Source organism: Protopterus annectens, chromosome 3.part0 (assembly GCF_019279795.1).
Source record: "Protopterus annectens isolate FY-2018-M chromosome 3.part0, PAN1.0, whole genome shotgun sequence".
NCBI lineage: Eukaryota > Metazoa > Chordata > Ceratodontiformes > Protopteridae > Protopterus > Protopterus annectens.
In genome coordinates this window covers 848,068,992-848,088,659 of record NC_056731.1, presented here as the reverse complement: position 1 = coordinate 848,088,659, position 19,668 = coordinate 848,068,992, and positions in this window count along the sequence as shown.

The following is a 19,668-nucleotide window of genomic DNA, read 5'->3' as shown; positions in this document are numbered from 1 at the left end:
GTATTGCAGAGTAGGGGGAATCACAAAGAACAAGAAGCGGCGCAATTGCAGAGTGCTAAAGAGAAAATAAAGGAGTATCTGGATAATATGTATGAGTTTAGAAAGAATGCTGTTAAGCAACTGTTTGATAATAACTCCAGAGCACAAAAAACTTTTAGCGCAATGGCCCAGGCAACATAAAGTAGAAAGGGTTGTTGCCAAGTTCAGGGAACCCATAACAAGGAAAATAAAGTTCCTGTAGAGGTATTAGAAATATTTCAGAAATTTTATGAAAATCTGCATAAAGCAGAGAAATGTGGAAATCAAGAAAAAGGACAAATGGAAATGGTTATGGAAGACTTAAGTATGCCAAGGTTATAGGTAGATGAGGCTCAATTAACAGTTAGGATAGGATGATATAAGATAAAATGGTGATTTATAAGCAATATACAGGAAAGTCTCCAGGAATAGGATGTATTCCTGTGGAAGTTTGGAGGTTAGGAGGGAATAAAGTGAGATAAAGATCTGGAAGGTTTTGTTTAGCAGCATTTTAAAAAGAGGAGTAATACTGGAAGAAAGCTGTGGTGGCTATAATACTTAAATATGGTGAAGACCCCATCTGATCCAGCTTCATATAGATCCACTTCAATTCTAAACCATGATTATAAAGTGATTATGTCTAAAATGGCTAAAAGAATGGCAAAGGTGATGCCAAAACTGATAGATCATTATCAATGTGGTTTTGTGGAGGGGTGGCAAACATTTGATAACATTAATAGAATAACGATGATCCAGAGAGAAGCAAAATGTAAGAAGATACCACTGGTGTTGGTGGGTCATGATGCAGAGAAGGCATTTGACAGAGTAAGCTGGGATTTTATGAGTGAGGCAATGGAAGCGTTTGCATTCCCTGATAAAATTATAAAGTTGGTTAGGAGGCTATATGAGGGATTGGAGGTGAAAATTAAAGTGGGAGGGATTCTTTCTGATGCGTTCTGTTTGAGCAGAGGAACCAGTCATGGGTGTCCCCTTTCCCCTTTATTTGCATTATATTTAGAACCATTGGCAAAGAAAACAGGGGACTCAGAAATTCAAGGATATAATTAGTATGTTAGTCAAAAAAGTTGGCTTTATTTACAGATGGTATTATTTTATAACTGCTAAAACCAGAAAAGGGCATTTTAGTGTTGTAGAACATTCCAAGACAGTTTCACATCTTTTCAGGATACAAATTAATGAAGATAAAAAAAGGCAATAGGTGTAAATTATGTACCGACACACAAATTGGTTTATCAATACCCATATTTACAGGGAAATTATAAAATGATGGAGAAAGAAGATTCTGCCAATTGAGATGACTGCAATTAAGGGTAGAGAGAATAGGCAAGAGAGGGCTGGAATTTACTGGAAAAAAACTGTTAAAGGAACCAAGATATTGAGAGCAAATACTTAGAGAGGGGAGGGTAATACAATGAGAAGAGGCCAAGAATTCATTTGGTCTGCAGGAAAGAGATGGCTCTCCCTATCAAGGACTGATATCAGCATATAAGCAAAGAAAAAGAAAATAATAGGGGAATCCTAAGCAAAAGAACAGCACTAGTAGAGTTTTAGTAGAATTTAGAACATAAGTTGTTGTTAAAAGAAGGGATAATTAAGAGGGCATACAAAATATTGCATAACTGCAGGAATCAATCAGAAGAGTTTAGGAAGGATTAAGAAGATAGCTTGGATAAGCAATTCACATAGAAACAATGGGAGGACAAATGTATGTCCTCCAAATATGTAACAAAGAGTTAAGATCTTTGCTTGGAAGTGTTTGTATAGGTATTTTTATACCCCAAGCAGATGCCAAAGATTGTTCCCTCAGATAGATTGCAAATGCTGAAGATGTGATGAGGAAGAACGAGATAACTGGGAACATATTCTTCAGGAGTGTAATGAGTTGGCAGACTTTAAAAATTCCCTGCAGACTGCTCTGTCAGAAATACTGGGTGAGAAAAGTGGTGTAACTAAGGAAATTATTTTTTATTCCAAAAGAAACAATGGGAGGACAAATGTATGGCCTCCAAATAGGCAACGAAGTCTAGAAGAGTTAACATCTTTGCATGGAAGTCATTGCATAAGTATTTTTATACCCCAAGCAAACTCCAAAAAGTGTGATGAGGAAGAAAGAGATAACTGGGAACATATTTTTCAGGAGGGTAATGAGTTGGCAGGCTTTACAAATTCCCTGCAGACTACTCTATCAGAAATACTGGGTAGGAAATTTGGTGTAACTAAGGAAATTATTTTTTTTGTATTATAATACAGAATTGCCTAGACATAGTAAGGCCTTGCTGAGTTTAATTCTGGTGGCTACCAAAAAAGCAATTACTAGAAAATGGAAATCAAGGTTTAACCCAACTGTACTGGAAGTGGTAAATATCGTGACAGAGATAAAACAACTGGAAGTATGATCTTTAAAAAAGGGTTGGTTCAAATTACATAGAAAAGTGGGAATTGTGGGAACGATACATGCAGAATAATGTTTTGGAGGAGGAATGAGGTTTAAGGGAAGGCAGGAGTTGAATGAGCTATGTAATGTTTCACTGACAATGACTGGATAGATTTTATATGATGTACAATGTTTGCAACTGAAAATATGTCAGTATGGTTTGTTTTCATTTATATAAATGTATGATTGCCTGTGTCCTATGTAATAATTTAATAAAGATGTTTCTTGTTTAATACAAGAAACAAAAAAAAAACTTGAGTTATACTTGAAACATGGCAATATCCTATGGTAAAATACACAGTGAAGGACACTGCCCTGACAATATACAAGATGTAGAGTGTTAAGATAAAAATATACAAACATTTTATTTTTAGCTACAGTAGTGTCACTGAATATTTTTATAACATTGCAGCTGAGCAGTCGTTTTTTGAGAATCTCCAGGACAGGTCAATGTGTAATGATATCACCTGTGATAAAAACAAAATGTTTGTGTCTTTCTATGGTCACATTGTGGGTCAAGTGTATAATTACAGTAAAACCCACCAGGTTGTGCCTTGCTGAATCATCACACCTCTTGTGTAACAGCACACTTGTGACATTATAATAATCTGTGGTAAAGTTCTGCTTATCATCTATCAGTCCTGTATTACATGTTGTCTGCTGTTACTGTTTAATGTTGTGTTCACTGTTATTGGCCCTAGTCCTTTATGAAAAGTGGCAGTTTTTATTATCAGTACACATGTACGGTTAAACTGATAAAATAAAGTTACCAGTAAGAAGGATTTGTTACTTGTTCCATTGTGTAAGAAGTACTGGATTTTCATGCTAATTAGTACTTTATTTTGAGTCCTGAAAAGGTGGCAACTCCTAAGTTGAATCTTTTTTTCTTTTCAGAGAACTTAGTGAACGTTGCCTACAGTCCAGGTTTAGGAATGAACCCAAACCACTGTTAGAGCTGGTTAGGAGGAGGGAAAAAGATATAAAACATCTGGTGTCTTGTTTCTTTTCTCTTGGGAGTCTTTAGAGGTCTCTGTGATCTAACTGACTCCTGGGGGCTTGGGTGGACAGAGATGGAGGCCACACTAATGCAAACCTCAGCTCACACAGGTGCAATAGGTGGGAGTGAGCATGGTGAGATGCTCTTTCTAGTGTAATGCCACTGTACACTGTAGTCTCAGATCATCAGACTAATGGGAGTTGCAAGGACCTTGATAGAGGCAGAGCTGGGCCTACAAGATAGGCAGTATAGGTTGTGGTAAGAAGCTAATAAAGGACCCTTGAAAGTTCATCTGATGATAGAAGTGCAGGGCCAGAACATTTGGAGTGAGAAGCAGTGTGAATGGGTGGACCTTCCTCTCAAAAAAGGCAGTATAATGGGCTAATTCTTTTTACCAAATGTAAATTATGTTTAGACTATTAGTTTTATTGTTCCTTAATTATAGTAAAATATTTAATTATTGCTTCACAGTTATGTACGTATTTTGAAAAAAGTTGGGTAGCATTACATTTATCATTTCCATATTTTCATAGTATTAAAACAAATTGCAATTATATACAATATAATGATAATCAACACAACTCTTTGTAATACTGATAATTATAATAGTTTTCCAAATGGAAAACTATTATAATTATCAATTTGGACGGCTCAGTGGTGCAGCGGTAGCGTTGTCGCATCACAGCAAAAAGTTCTCTGGTTCAATTCTTGGCTGGGGTGCTTTCTGTGTGGAGTCTGCATGTCCTCCCTGTGTTCGTGTGGGTTTCCTCTGGGTGCTCTGGTTTCCTCCCACATTATAAAGACATGCGTCTGGAGCGTTTCTCCTCAGGCCTCCACTGAAAATGGCTTTGTTCCAAGTCGGACTTTCCCGGTTAACAAATGTTAAATAAATAAATGCCCTTACTCTGCTGACACACACACACACACACACACACACACACACACACGTATGTATGTATGTATATATATATATATATATATATATATATATATATATATATATATTAGTAAACGAAAACTGCAAGGAACCACCACAACATAAAAATCCACAATTTAATTAATGTTACAATAAAAAAGAACAAGCGCTTTCACGCACCATCCCGGTGCGCTTCATCAGGTTACAATCAATAGCAAAATTTCACCCTTTAAATACAAACACCAACATCAATTATTCAATTAAATACATCAATTAATGCAAACTGTTGAAAATTTTTTAAAAGGGGGATGACATCCTGTATTCCTATAAATTTGCTTAAGGACATATGCATTCAATAAAAATCTCTTTCTAAATCAAGGCTATTCATCTTCTAAGGAAAACATTTTAGGTTAAAAATAAACCTACTTAACTTCTCCTAGTCCCTAGGATAAGAAGTTATGTTAAAATAGTGTTACACTTAATCCAAACATGAACATTATTACCCCTTATCTCTAAATTCAAGTATCAAGACCAGGATCATAATAAACATTATTTAGATAATGATAGTAAACAATATTTAGCATGTATTATTATAATATATTTAAATATACAGTCTAAAACAATGCTAAAATAATACTAAAAATAAATGTGTCCAGAACAAATGGACCAATATCTACTCTAAAAGCATGGAAAGGACTATTTTGACATTATAGTCCAGATATAACTTCATTTACGTATGAAGTGTTTTATGTAAGAATCATCAAGTAAAGATGTAGAAATAAAAAATATAATCGAAAATACAATATATAATCTGTTAGGTCAATCTAAAACAATGCGTCCCAACAACAAATAACATCAATTAAAACATGTATATATGTGGATAAATGCAACAAATAACAGCTGGTACAGATAGCATCACATTGATCCTAAAAGGGCCGGTCGGATGCTGAGAGTAGAGTTTAGTTTAGAGTTTAGAGTATATATATATATATATATATATATATATATATATATATATATTTTTTTTTTTCCATGCATCGTGTGCGTGCGTGTGTGTGTGTGTGTGTATTACAGTAACAGGAGGAGCTGGCAGCCCATCTAGACTTTCATTATGAAAAAATCAAGGGCATTTTTAATATAGTAAAATAGACAGCATAGTACAAGCATACAGCTCAAACACTGAAAGAGGACTGACTGCACTGACAAAATCATAAGACTGTTCTGAAGTGTTTAAATGCATTTAAGACAGAATTCACAAACCATAACCCATGCCAGGACAGGGAATGGCTATTCATAGAAAGACCCTAACTCAGCATGAGTTCTGATATGTCATAGCCATAAGGGTGTGTCACAGTTATGACAATGATGAAATTTGCCATGCCTAAGGACATATCCCAGTTTTACAAAGATGCTTAAGAAAGGAGAGATTTTGAATTTATTTATTTGTTAAGAAGGTAATTTAACTAGTTTTCATGGACCCCTTTCATCCATGACTTGGCTATTAATGGCAAATGAAGTATGTATGGAAAATTTAAACTAACCAGTGAAGCATAATGCTTTGAGGAGGTCGGAAGAAACTGCAGTGTACAGCAAAGGCAAAAGCAAGTAGGGAGAAGAAGCAAACTTCACCCATGTAATAAGAGGAGATCAGGATTGAACCACAGTGCTTGGAGCTCTGACACAGAAACCTCAAACACTGAGGCACTTTGCTGGCCAAAATCAACTTTGACAGCTGTATGCATATACCTGTAAATTCTAGGGGGACTTTTCTGCAACAGTGTACATTTTCACGTACCAACATCAATTCTGTGATAGCCTATTAACCCCGCCTCCTTTTCCCAAGTTTACTTTATAGTAAATATTCATTGTGATTCATCATAGATCCCCGTTGTCTAGTCTTTAGTGTTGTTTTTTTCAAATCATGTTTATGTGTTAAAGCACAGCACTTATTTTTTTAAACACCTTTATCAGAGTCACGTATATTGAGAAATAATATGGGTACACATACAGTAACAGAAAAGAAAATTATTACAAACATTTTTCATTTTCATGTATTACACATACGTTTTCTTTTTTAAACAATTAACATTCATTCCAAATTGCTCAACATACCTCTTAACCTCTTAGCAGAAGAAATCTAGACAATGCCTGACATAATGGGAGGACAAAGCCCCAAAAATAGGGATACATTTTAAATATTACTTTTATAAACTTAGAAAGTTGCAAAAATAACAGGATTTGTGTTAGCATGCATTTCCTGAAGGATATGAAATCTGAAACTCACATACATGTCATTATTTAGGGACTTTAATCTTTATAGCATCCCAGTGATTTGTCAGAAAAACACATTTTTTATGAGGAACAGACTAAAAGTATGATGTACAAATCCTGACATTCTGTGAAAATCTGTACAGTTGGTGGGTATGTTGCTCAAGTCCTGCCTACTTTGAAATGTCACTCTTCCTTCTGAACATTATTCTGTATGTATTGTTTCCAGAAATTTAATTTATGTCAATGTAGTTTGCTCCTTCCCTTTTATAAAGATCCCATTTCTAATTCTTTTATATTTTTCATAACATTTGATATTTTAATAATGGTTGGTTTAGATTTAGATTTAGATTTTCTAGCTATTTCATTTTGATAGTCAATAGCATTAAACTTAATAAGACCTTACAGGCCAGTTATTTTACATTAAAAGGGTTTATGGTCTGCACTCTTGTGGGAGGAGAGGCTGGACTCTGCCCTTCTGAGCTGGGAATTTCTGGTTAAAGGCTTATAGTGCCTGCATATTTGAACTGCTTCTTACTGAAATTGGTACACCCTGTTTGCTGTAACGTAGACTAGATCCAGGCCTGCTGAATGTAGCTTTGTTTGTATAACTTGAGCACTAATCCAGGCATTCTTCAAAGTATTCAATTGTATTTATTACTGCTTGGTAGTAACTTGATTAAAGTGTAGCTATCATTCTAAATCTTTTGGATTAAGCACTTGGGCTTCAGACCAGTTGTTTTACATTAGGAAGGTTTGTAGCCTGCACTGTGGTGGCAGGACAGGTAGCTTACATCCTTCTAAGTTGGGAACTGCTGATTGAGGGCTCAGTGTCTGTTATTCTAAAAGTGTATTAGTTCTGGTTTAAGCACTTGGGCTTCAGGCCAGTTATTTTACATTAAGAAGGTTCGTGGTCTGCACTCTTGTGGGAGGAGAGGCTGGACTCTGCCCTTCTGAGCTGGGAATTTCTGGTTAAAGGCTTACAGTGCCTGCATGTTTCAACTGTTTCTTACTGAAATTGGTACACCTTGTTTGCTGTAGCATAGACTAGATCCAGGCCTGCTGAATCTAGCTCTGTTTGTATGCTTGTTGTTTGTTTGCTTGTTATTTCCCTGAAACGCTAATACCACCTAAAACGTGGCTTTTCAGCGCTTCTGTGGATCCCTAGTGATATCTCCATTGCTTACTGTACTCATTTCCTTGTTTCACTTCCTACCAAGCAAAAATCCTAAATCTTCTTGATTTTGTTGCATATTTGGGAGACTTGCATACATCCTCCCACTGTTCCTTTGTATATTGCTTCCATTCCTCACATCCCAGTCTTTTCTAACATCTTCTGATTGATTTTTATAATTATCATGCATTATTGTATATGCCCTACTAATTGTCCTTTTTTTTAACAGCAGCTTCTGTTCTAGACTCAACTAAAAACTCAGCCAGTGCTGGTCTTTCACTTTATACTCTCCTGTTCCTTCTCTTTGCCTATATTCAGTTATCAGTCCCTGGTGGGGAAGGCAGTCTCTACCTCAGTCCAAACTTCTGCTTGGCCTCATCTCACTTTATTACTTTTCCTTCCCTCATTTTTTGCTCCCAGTACCTTGGTTCCTATGCAGATTTTCTCCAATAAATTTCAGCTCCCGCTTGCCTATTTTTATGCCTCTGCTTGCAGTCACCCCCATTGGCAAACACCTCTTTCTTCATTCTTGTGTTGGCTTAGTTATAATATTCTGTATAGTTGTTATTATTCTCTTTAAGGGTCTACATAAAAAATCTATTCTCTGTCATTATTTCATGCCCCCACCCTATTTCAGCATCATCTCCTTCTGTTTGATTCGTAATCTTCTGTTTGTGTTATGCATATAAGCCTTAAATATTTAGCTCTAAAGTAACCCTTCAAATCTGGTAATCCTAAATCACCTTGTTCTATGGAGAGAAACGACTTATTCCACTTAATTCTTGCATACTTTGTCTCCCAAATAAATTCATTTAATACTTTAATAATTATGGTCCAAAATTTTTCCTATGGGGAAGTAAATATTGTGGGAAGAAATAGCCAGGGAATTGTTATGGCTAGGCTTGTATAGGCCCTAGGGCCAATAGCCTAGTACCAACCCATGAACCTATATACCTATTCTGTAAATAAAACTAAAGGGACTAGAAACATTTTCACTGCATATACCTTACATGCACATTCATAGCCAAGAACTTCCAACTTCTCAAGTTGTTGTATTATCTTTTTTTTCCAAACACCTTTATTGAATTATCACTTATGACATAGGCGTATTATCTTTTGTTTAGACTCTTCTCACATATCCTTAGCTGCCATAATACAAATCTGTTTAATCCATACTGTCATCTTATCAAATCCCCATAAATATGGTTATCACTGAACCAATTCATGTATGGGAGCATGGTTTGTGGCTATAGCTTTTGTTTTATCTTCATTTATTTTAGATTTATTTCTTATTTATTTATTTGACATTTGTTGACCAGGATAGTCAGACAGGGTTTGGTAACTCATTTGCAGCAGAGGCCCGGGGAGAAAACCACCACATTTATACATTTAACAGTTGGGTATATAAACAAGATAGATTACAATTTTCCAACAAGAAGGTTTCAGAGAATTTATACAGTAAGTTGTAAACTTTACAATGTAAGTTGTAAGAAGGTTAGACTTTACACAGTAAGTTGTAAGCAGGTTAGACATTGCACAGTAAGTTGTAAGCAGGTTAAGACTGGGAGCAAAATGTACAGTTGCTTAATGTTTGCTTAAAGTTTAACTTAACTTCTAAACTACTTCCAAGTAGTACAACATTGTTTGGTAGAGAATTAGTTATTGTACTTAGCAACATAGTTAATACTTACACATAAAAAGTGTATTAAATATTCTGAAAAAAAATAAGTTGTCTCAAAACATTCCACAACACAGAAATGTCATCTTTCTGGACTTATCAAGCACAAAATAACATCATCTGCAAATAAGGCAAATTTATCTTGACTACTGTACCAGTTATATCCTTAAATTTCTGAGTGCTTTATTTTCTTTGTCAGTAACTCTCAGTATAAAATAACTAATAAATGTTAGGTCTCCACATCCACTCAGCTACCACCTTCCTCCACAGGTTAGAGCTCTTAGTCATCAAACTGTGTCCTCTGTCACTCAGAGATCAGGAGTTCTGATGTACATCACTCCATTCAGAAATGGCCTTATGCAAAAGTTGTACCTGTTAGCAGCAGCCTTCGGGGATTGTTTGTGATTGTACCATGTTAGCAAATTTAACATGAAGAGCCTAGCTGTATATTAATGTAAAGTGGTAAGATATTTACTGCTTTGTGGTGGACAATGGTTGTAACATCCCCCAAAGTAGTCATCCTTACACTCTACAGACTGCTAACCACCTTGTTCACTGCCCATTCATGTGACGATTAGATTTCACTACATAAACCAGTTACCTCCTATGCCTAACTCCTTGGTCTTTACTTTCAGTAACTGAAAGAAAACCCGCTTGGTTTTGTGTTTCCATGCTAATAGCTCTGCAGCAGCTATAAACTGATTGCTTTCAGAAGTAAAGGGCCTTACAGGTTTGGTAAGCCTTACTTCCCTACCTCCAGTTCCAATCCACCCCACCTTAATCCAACACTGTACTGCTCATCTTAACCTGTCACTTGTGACAATCAATTCCAATACCTCTTCAAACTATTTTACTGCTATCATAGAATCACCCTTCTTTTTAGTCACGTATTCCCAACTTTCATTTAATACTTAGCATTATTCAAAACTCCCTTTCTCCCTCCCATATTGCTCTGCATTTTATCCAATCCTTCTCAGCCATTCAACCTATCAATCTACCCTGACATAATACAGACTAATTGTATCTAATTTTGTTATCACCACTGACAACAATGTTTCTAACCAATATGTTGATATTTTGTATACTTGTTGCACTAACTCACCACACTAGTTATCATACATCTCTCATATTGATATATATTACTCCTTGTAACCCAGATTTACCACACCATAACCCAACTCAGATCTCCAACATAATATCATCTTACCTTTACTGTTCTTTTTCTCTGACCTCTTCAACTGCTTGCTAACAAATTTGCAGTGAAGCCTAAGTGAAAATGAAAATGATGCACTTATACACAATAATTCCAACCAGAAACTTAGAGGTGACATTCATCCCAACCCCAGCCCCATTAGACAGCAACTCATCAATATAGTCAACACAGCTACAAATGCTTCTAGAGCTATTCCACCATCTGCATGTGAATCTAAAATCCTGCATTTAAATATAAGTATTAGAAGTATATGTAACAAAATCCAAGACATTCATGCATATCTAGCTACTCACTTTTAAATATTTTATTATTTTTTTTTAATTTAACAGTTGTTTACCTGGAAAGTCAGACTGGGAAAGAGCCCATTTTCAGCAAAGGCCTAGCAAGAAAGGGTCTTTATTAGATGATTGAACTTTCAAAAGTTCAACTGATATATGGACAACACCATATGATTGAATTTTTGAAAGTTTAAACATTTTAATAGAGATCTCCGTACAGTGCGGAATGGGAAGATTTCCCTTTTCTGCACTGTAGTGCGATCTCGGAGTTGGTATATTTAAAGAACGGGGGTGGGGGATGCAGGGGGTCTTCCCCCCTGCTTAAAATGTTCAGGTAGGTTATTTGTGTAGTTTATTTTTTTTATTAGATTTTTGAACTTTTAAAAGTTCGATCATATGGTGTCAACCATATGACAGTCGAACTTTTGAAAGTTTGATTATCTAATATAGACCCCGACAAGAAAGGCTCTAGATCAGGGGTGTCCAACCTGCAGTTTGGGCAGGATTACACACCTTAGCATTCTAGACACATGTCTTTGGAATGTGGTAGGAAACCAGCACACCTGGAGGAAACCCACGCAAATGCAGAGAGGACAAGCAGAGTCCATACAGAAGGCACCCCAACTGAGAATCAAACCAGAGAACCTTTTACTGTGAGGCGACAGTGTTAACCACTGCCCCACTGCATCACATGCAATAAAGATATCTTAGATAACGAAGTCATCCCCTCAGGATTTAATATACTCAAGCTTATCAGAAAAAACAAATGTGCTGGTGGTGTTGCCATTATCTACAAAATCTGGTTAGAAATAACCACACTCCTCATACAAATCTCAAAATTTAACAATACAGAACTTCTGATATCATTCCTCAAAATCAACAGTAGCAAGTCTTTATGTATTTCAGCTAATTATATTCCACCTGGAACCTAACAATATTTCAATAGTAGAAGACATGGAAACTGAATGGCGGAAAGAATGGACTTAAGTGGAGTAAGTCTGAGATGCCATTTCTTGGAATAGTCCCTTTTCTCTGAGGTATGGCAAACTCAGAGTTGGTATATATATATATATATATATATATATATATATATATATATATATATATATATATATATATATATATATATATTATATATATATATATAATATATATATATATTTATATGGATTCCTATTACAAGAACAAATGTTCACTACTTTGAACTTGTAATAGGAAGCCTCACTTCTGCGAAAGTTCACTTTAATGAAAGTGAACTTTTGCGTAAGTGCACTTCACCGAAAACACTGCAGCACAGAGGAGGACATAAAAAACAAGCTATGTCCTCCACTATGGTGAGATAGTCATGGACCTTAGGGTTAGGGCATGGGTTAGGGTAAGGGAATAGTTAGTAAAGCTATCCCCTTACCCTAACCCATGCCCTAACCCTAAGGTTTGTGACTATTGCACCATAGTGGAGGACATTGTTATGTCCTTCACTGTGCTGCAGTCATCACGGACCTTAAGGTTAGGGCACAGGTCATAGTAAGGGGATAGCCCTACGGGCTATCCCCTTACTATGACCCGTGCCCTAATCCTAAGGTCTGTGAGTACTGCACGGAAGTTCAGTACAACACCCGTTTGCTGTACTGAACTTCGCGTAAGTGCACTTTCGATTAAGTGCACTTTCGCTGCAGTGAGCATTCCATGCACTATTTCGAATTAGTGAAAATTTGATCTAGTGTATGGAACCCATATATATAAGTTCAGGGGCGGTATGTGGGAGGCTTGCACCTCTGTAAAAAAGAAGTTTTAAGGAGAAGAGCGATTTTTGACATTTACTCTTCTCCTGCATTTTCGGTCTTTTTTCCATCTTGCCGGCAGTTAGCATTTCAAGTGCAGACATTTCAATAGGGAGCTGGTATCTCACCATATTTAACAAGAAACTATTGTACTAGGTGACCTCAGCATAGACTGGTAGTAGATGAACAATGCAATTTCCTCAAAATTTATTAACTTGTATGGCTTTACAAAACTAATCACCTCCACAACTAGAATTAATAAAAAATTGACAGGCATTCAACTTTAGTTTGGATCCTTAACAACAAAACAACAAACCAAATACAATTCAAACATTTGGATGTCTTCCAAACACAATACATAACCACATTCCTACACATGCAGTCAAAAATGACATAATTTATAACCAAATACATAATGCAAGCAACATTTAACAAAGACATATTTATCAATAATCTGACCAGGTATGACTGCAGCATATTAAAATCCATGCAGTTTGATGCTGCTGTCTCACCTTTAATGAAACGTTTATAAATATTTTTTTAACAGCCTAGCTGCTGTACAAATAGGAAGAGTCAAATCAAACCATGCACCACTGCAAACTAAAAAAAAACCCCTAAAATATCATGCCTCAAGGAGACAACGCCTGGAAAGACAGGCATAAAAACAGAACACAAAATACATTTCATACATTTAAGCATGGGGTAAACAAACATATACCAACTTCCAATATAAACACCAAAAAAAAAAAAAAATCCAAGACTTTTTTGGTCATTCTTAAATAAACTAATACATTTTAACCAAACCACCACACCCTCTCCTTCTACTTCTAATACCACTGACTCAATATCATCTTCTACTTCATACAGATAGGTGAATTTTTATTAATTAGAGACAGTACTATCTCCCCACATTCTGTCCTAGCCAGTCACATTTATTCTCCTTTCTAGTCTCCACCTCTAGTTTATGAACACTTCTACTGAAACTAAAATCAACCTCGTTTGCTGACGACCAGTTTCCAACACTATCATCATCATCATCATCATCCCCCTTTCTCCCATTTTTTACAAGGGGCAGGGTGTCATGTCAATTGTTGCCATCTCTCTTTTTATCCAGTGCCAATCTCCTACCTTCTTTGACACTCATGCCTATCTGTTGTAGGTGTTATCTCACAATTTATTCACCTCTTTGCTGAATTACCTTGTTCCCACTTGCTTTCTTCCTGCCTGTCCCAAATCTTCTTCACCAGATTATCTACTGCTTTTCTGAACATGTGCCCAAACCACCATAATTTGTATTCTTTGACCTTTTCTGCAATTGGAGATACTTTGGCTTATGTGTTATGTCCTTATTTCTTTATCTAGGCCACAATGTATATCCTACATCACCTCTAGCTTCTTCAACTGCTCTGCCTTTACTGCTGACGTTTCTGTATTCTACAGCAGTACTGGTCACCTCACTGTTTTGTACACCTTATTTTTCAGCTTCTTTGGAATACTTCTGTCATTCACTCCCCTGACATTCTGTGCTAGTTAGCTACAGCCCCTCTGATTATAGCCTTGACCTCCTTATTCAGACATTCCATCTCCTCAATCAGTCTTCTCAGATACTTGAAACTGTTAATCTGTTCCACTGTTTTCCCTTCTGTCTCAGCTCTCACCTTTTTCTGATTTCTCCCATTTGCTGTCATTACAACTGCCTTTTCTTTACTCAGTTTCATCCCATGTGCCTTCAGTTTTGCATTCCATTCCTCCAGGGCCGGCCTTAGCTGAAATGGCGCCCTAGGCGAAGTAGTACTCCAGCGCCCCTTAAGCCCCACCCACACCATACTAATGCACACCCCTATAAGCCACACCCACAGGTAGGCCACTCCCCAAGAAGGCCACTTCAGTCTTTCCCTTCAATTATTTAAATGCATAGAAAGAAAGATACCTTATAATGTAGTTAAACTGAAAATGAAGGACGGTGGAATTTTCCTTTAATAAACCTGCTTTATCTGTTGCTCCTTCACACATATTAAGTCATGTCCTCAAAAAATAGAAGACCATGTGCCTTGTTTCAAAGGGTTGCTTAACTTACAGTTTAATTTACTTTGGAGTAGGCGAGCGAGTCTTACAGCTCAGTGAAAGTAGAATAGCAACCTCTCTCCTACCTCTGTACAGTAGCTTAAGATAGAATAGCACAAACACAGATAGCCATTTGCTAAACAATACAATCTCGCAATGAAAACAGACTTAGCATAAGCATTAAACTTCTCTGCCATTGAAATGGAATGAAAACCGACATTCATAGAAAATCCATCTGGCCATTAAGTTTATCTTTGGGCTGTTTTCAATACAGACTCATTGTACACATTTGTAGGGCCATGCATGCATGTATTCATTCCTTGATTCACCTTCCTGATTCTAGTAAATTATACTCCTTGTACAATATCACTGCCACTTGTTAGAAAGCATTTTAAATTGCAGTTTAACATTCTTTTAATAAGCAATGAAATGATGTATAAAATCAATAACACTATTCATTTCAGAAAATTTCAACCATAATAGGCTAGACCTGTCATTACAATCCACTAATATCACTCAATGCACAATCTTGCAGAAGTAAAATCATCTGAATGATTCCACATTAAAGAAATATGTAACTAGTGAAGAGGTTGCTACTGGCAAACAACTTTACATCTCAATGCTTCATCTACAAATTCAGTGTAAGTTGCCCTTGAAGAATTGCCTATTTTACAATTAAAAATGTGATAAATAAACTGGTAATATTGCAAAAGGAAATGACTAAAACTGACAACAAGTTCATAGTTACTAGGCTTCTCTTACAAAGGAGGACACACTCAAGAGTGGAGAACCCCTAGCCTCCCTTGTAATGCGCCAAATAATCGGCAATCATATGGGTACAGCAATATCAGCACTTCATCTACATGGTGGCGGAGTAGAATCCACAGCCTTCTGCACCAAAGGCAATTATGGTACTAACACTGCTTTCAAATTCCCTGTACAATAAGGCACCACTTGTTAGTGTGTGTTTTAAATTTGTAGCTTTGTGCTTTAAATTTGTAGTTTTGAACATTTTTCCTGTAAGCAATGAAACAATGCATTTCCCAATAATGAAATAACTGCCCATTTCAGAATATTTTAACCACAAAAGGCCACTCAAGACTTCTATCATTACAATCCATCAGTATAAGTCAGTAAGCACAATCTCTGCAGAAATAAATTTCATCTGAATAATTCCACATTAAAGAGATGCGTAGCTAATGAAGAGGCTGTTACTGGCAAGCAACTTTATATTTCAGTGTTTCATCTACAAATTCAGTGCTTGCTGCCCTTTAAGAATTAATTGCCTATGTTACATAAAACTGGTAAGCTGGTGATACTACAATAGGGAATGACTGAGAAAACAAGTTCATAGTCACTAGGCATCTTAAGCAAAGGAAGACACACTCAGGAATGAAGAACCACTACCTTACCTTAAAATGCACCAAATAATTGGCAACTAGGGCGTTACATACAGTGCCTCCATACCTCTCAACTTCTTAGTACAAGAGAGCTGGACAAAGCCTAAAATATTGGGGAGGGGGGGGCAAAGGCTCCAAAAGGACAGATTATAAATATTGCTCTTATAGACTTAAAAAATTGCTAGAATAACAGCATTTATCTTAGCAGGCATTGTCTAAAGGAAATGAAGACTGAAACTCAAATGTATGACATTTAATTATTTCAGTCTTTAGGGATTTTCCAGAAAATCACACATTTTATGAGGAATAGGCCAAAAATATGAGGCAAGAATTTGGACATTCTGCAAACATCTGTACAGCAGAAAGATATGCATACTTCTCAACCTCTTAGTGCAAAAAATCTAAACAAAGCCTAAAATAACATGGATGCAATGGCTAAAAAATAGGGACAGTTTGAAGTCCAGTTTGAAGTAGTGCTCTTTTTAACTTAGAAAGTTAAAAGAACAGTATTTGTATTAGCATGTATTTTGTGGAGGATGCAAAGTTTAAAACTCATATACATATAATTTCTTGACTACAGTCCTCCCTGATTTGCCAGAAAACCACAAACTTTATGAGAAACAGACAAAAACTATAATGCTAAATCCAGACACTTGAAAAGGTATGCTAAACACACACACACACACACACACACACACACACACACACACACACACACACACACACACACACACACACACCCCTACTCTCACATAGCAACACACACCTAATCTCTCACATAGCAACACACAGACACACACCTTCTCTTTCATACAGCAACTAACAACTAGTTTAAATTCCACACAGTCCTACTCTACTCTCTCATACAACACAGACATGCACTTTTCTCTCTCATACAGAGACAAACGGAACCACTAAGTTTACATTACACACACACACACACACCTAGGGCCAATTTAGACTGTCCGCTACACCTACAGCATGTGTTGGGAATATGGAAGGAAACCGGAGCACCGGGAGGAAACCCACACGAACACAGAAGGTACACGCATCTACTCTCACACATTAACACACGCGCACACTATCTCTCATGCAAACAGAACAGCTAAATTTAAATTCCATACATATACACACACACTTCCTCTCTCATACAGAAGTGAGCGGCTTAAATTACACTTAAACACAAACACGCATACACTTACCTTCTTTCTAAACCAAATGGCTCCACACGGACTTGGCATATTTCTTAAAAGAACTGCTAGTTTAAATTACGCGCAGGCTTAATAAATACTACAGTTTAATTCCTTATTATACCTCTAAGAAATGTGGTATTGTATTGTAAAATGAAACACACTTCTTTATATCTGAAAATGCTTTTAATTTCTTGATCAATTTGTTCTGGTTTCTTATACCAGTGCATAACACCTGCTTAAAGTTTACTATAATCTGAATTCTGACAGCTTAAAACATCTTCAGCCAAAGAACTTTTTAAAGTCCTGTTTTTAATATTTCTAGTGTTCTTTCAGTCTTTTTTCAGCAATTTTTTTCTCTTAGGTTCACCAAAACAAGAGCACATTTTTCTCCACAGGAATAAAAAGACCATGCGTTCCTATAGATTTTGCATGTAGGTAGTAAATGCCTACCAGGCTTCTTACTATGTCCAGTCTACACTGAAATGACTTGATGTTTCTTGGTCAGTAAAGCTTTCTGCTGCATGCAGTATATTAGTTGTGACTATCCACTATGTTGTGCTACTGGATGAGAGGTAAGAGTGATAATCATCAGAAGATACTGCTGTGAGATACCTACTCTAACTCTGAACATTTTACCATCTGCAACAAAGATATGCTCTGTGTGCTCTGTGCTTTTATAGAGTTTTATAGAGGCTGCTGCTCAACACACGAACACAGAAGGTACATGCATCTACTCTCACATTAACACACATGCATACTATCTCTCATGCAAACAGAGCAGCTAAATTTAAATTCCATACATATACACACACACTTCCTCTCTCATACAGAAGTGAGCGGCTTAAATTACACAAACACAAACACGCATACACTTACCTTCTTTCTAAACCAAATGGCTCCAGACAGACTTGGCGTATTTCTTAAAAGAACTGCTAGTTTAAATTACGCGCAGGCCTGAAGAATGTAATTGCGTCCACGCTGGCATCATGACGCATTAAAAATAGCGCCCTTTCCAAGGCTGGCTTGTACGGCGCCCTAGGTGGTCACCTAGTTCGCCTATGCCTAAGGCCGGCCATGCATTCCTCTGAAGTTCTTGCTCAGAGTCTGCATGTAATGCCACATCATCTGGATATAGCAACTTTGTTAATCTGTCCCCTCCGACCTGTTTGCTAATGTAGTCCATCACCAGTATGATTAGCAGTGGGCTCAGAGCTGAACCCTGATGCACACCCACTCCCACTGGGAATCATTCTGTGAGATTGAATACTACTTGAGTCACTGGGTCCTTGTGTACAGCTTGTATTAATTCTACCAATGTTCTGGGACTTCAATCCACTGCAGGACTACCCAAATCAGCTTTCTTGGGACCTTGTCATATACACTTTCTCTAAGTCTAGGAATGCCCAATTGGATTCTTTTCTCATTTCTACCTACTTCTCAAGTATCTGCCTCACTACAGACATTGAGTCAGTTGTGCTGCAGACTGTTCTGAATCTGAACTGCTCATCTCCCAACTTACTTTCTACTACTCTTGTGTATTCATTTATCAATCACCCTCTCCACAGCTTTCATGCAATATAACATAAGTTTGATATGTCTGAACTGTCCATAGTTGTGAATGTCCCCTTGTTCTTAAACATTGGCACTACAATGCCTATTCTCCAGTCATCTGGGACACTCCTTTCTCTCCATAATGCTGAGTACCTTCATTAGCCATTTCTCCCTTATCTCACCCAACATCTTTATCATTTCTGCTGTGACCTCATTTCTTTCCCTAGCTTCATTTTCCTTAGTGCTGTTCTTACTACTTTTTTGGTGGGCTCCTAATCTTCTATCATCATAGGCTGAGACTGGGGGAATATAGCTTCTGTGGGGTTTTCTTCATTCAGAAGGTGCTGGAAGTACTCTTTCCATCTGCCTTTGATGTCCTGTGGACTGGTGAGCAGGTTGTTGCTGGCATCCCATAAGAAGGGTGTCTGACTGTATTCTTTATCTTTCTGTCATTGCCTTGCAACCTGATATAGTTTCTTTGTGCAATCTACTGAGTCACTTTCCAGAAGCTTTTAGAGTACCTCTGATGTATTGTTCTTTTTGTTAGCATCTTTGTTAGTCATCCAGTATTCTTCTTAGCCTAGTTCATCTTTTCTATCGCCCACTTTTTCCTGCACTCCTTCTTTCTTTTCATGACTTCCTGAAATTCTGAGTTCCACCACCAGCTTTCCTTGTGTACCCT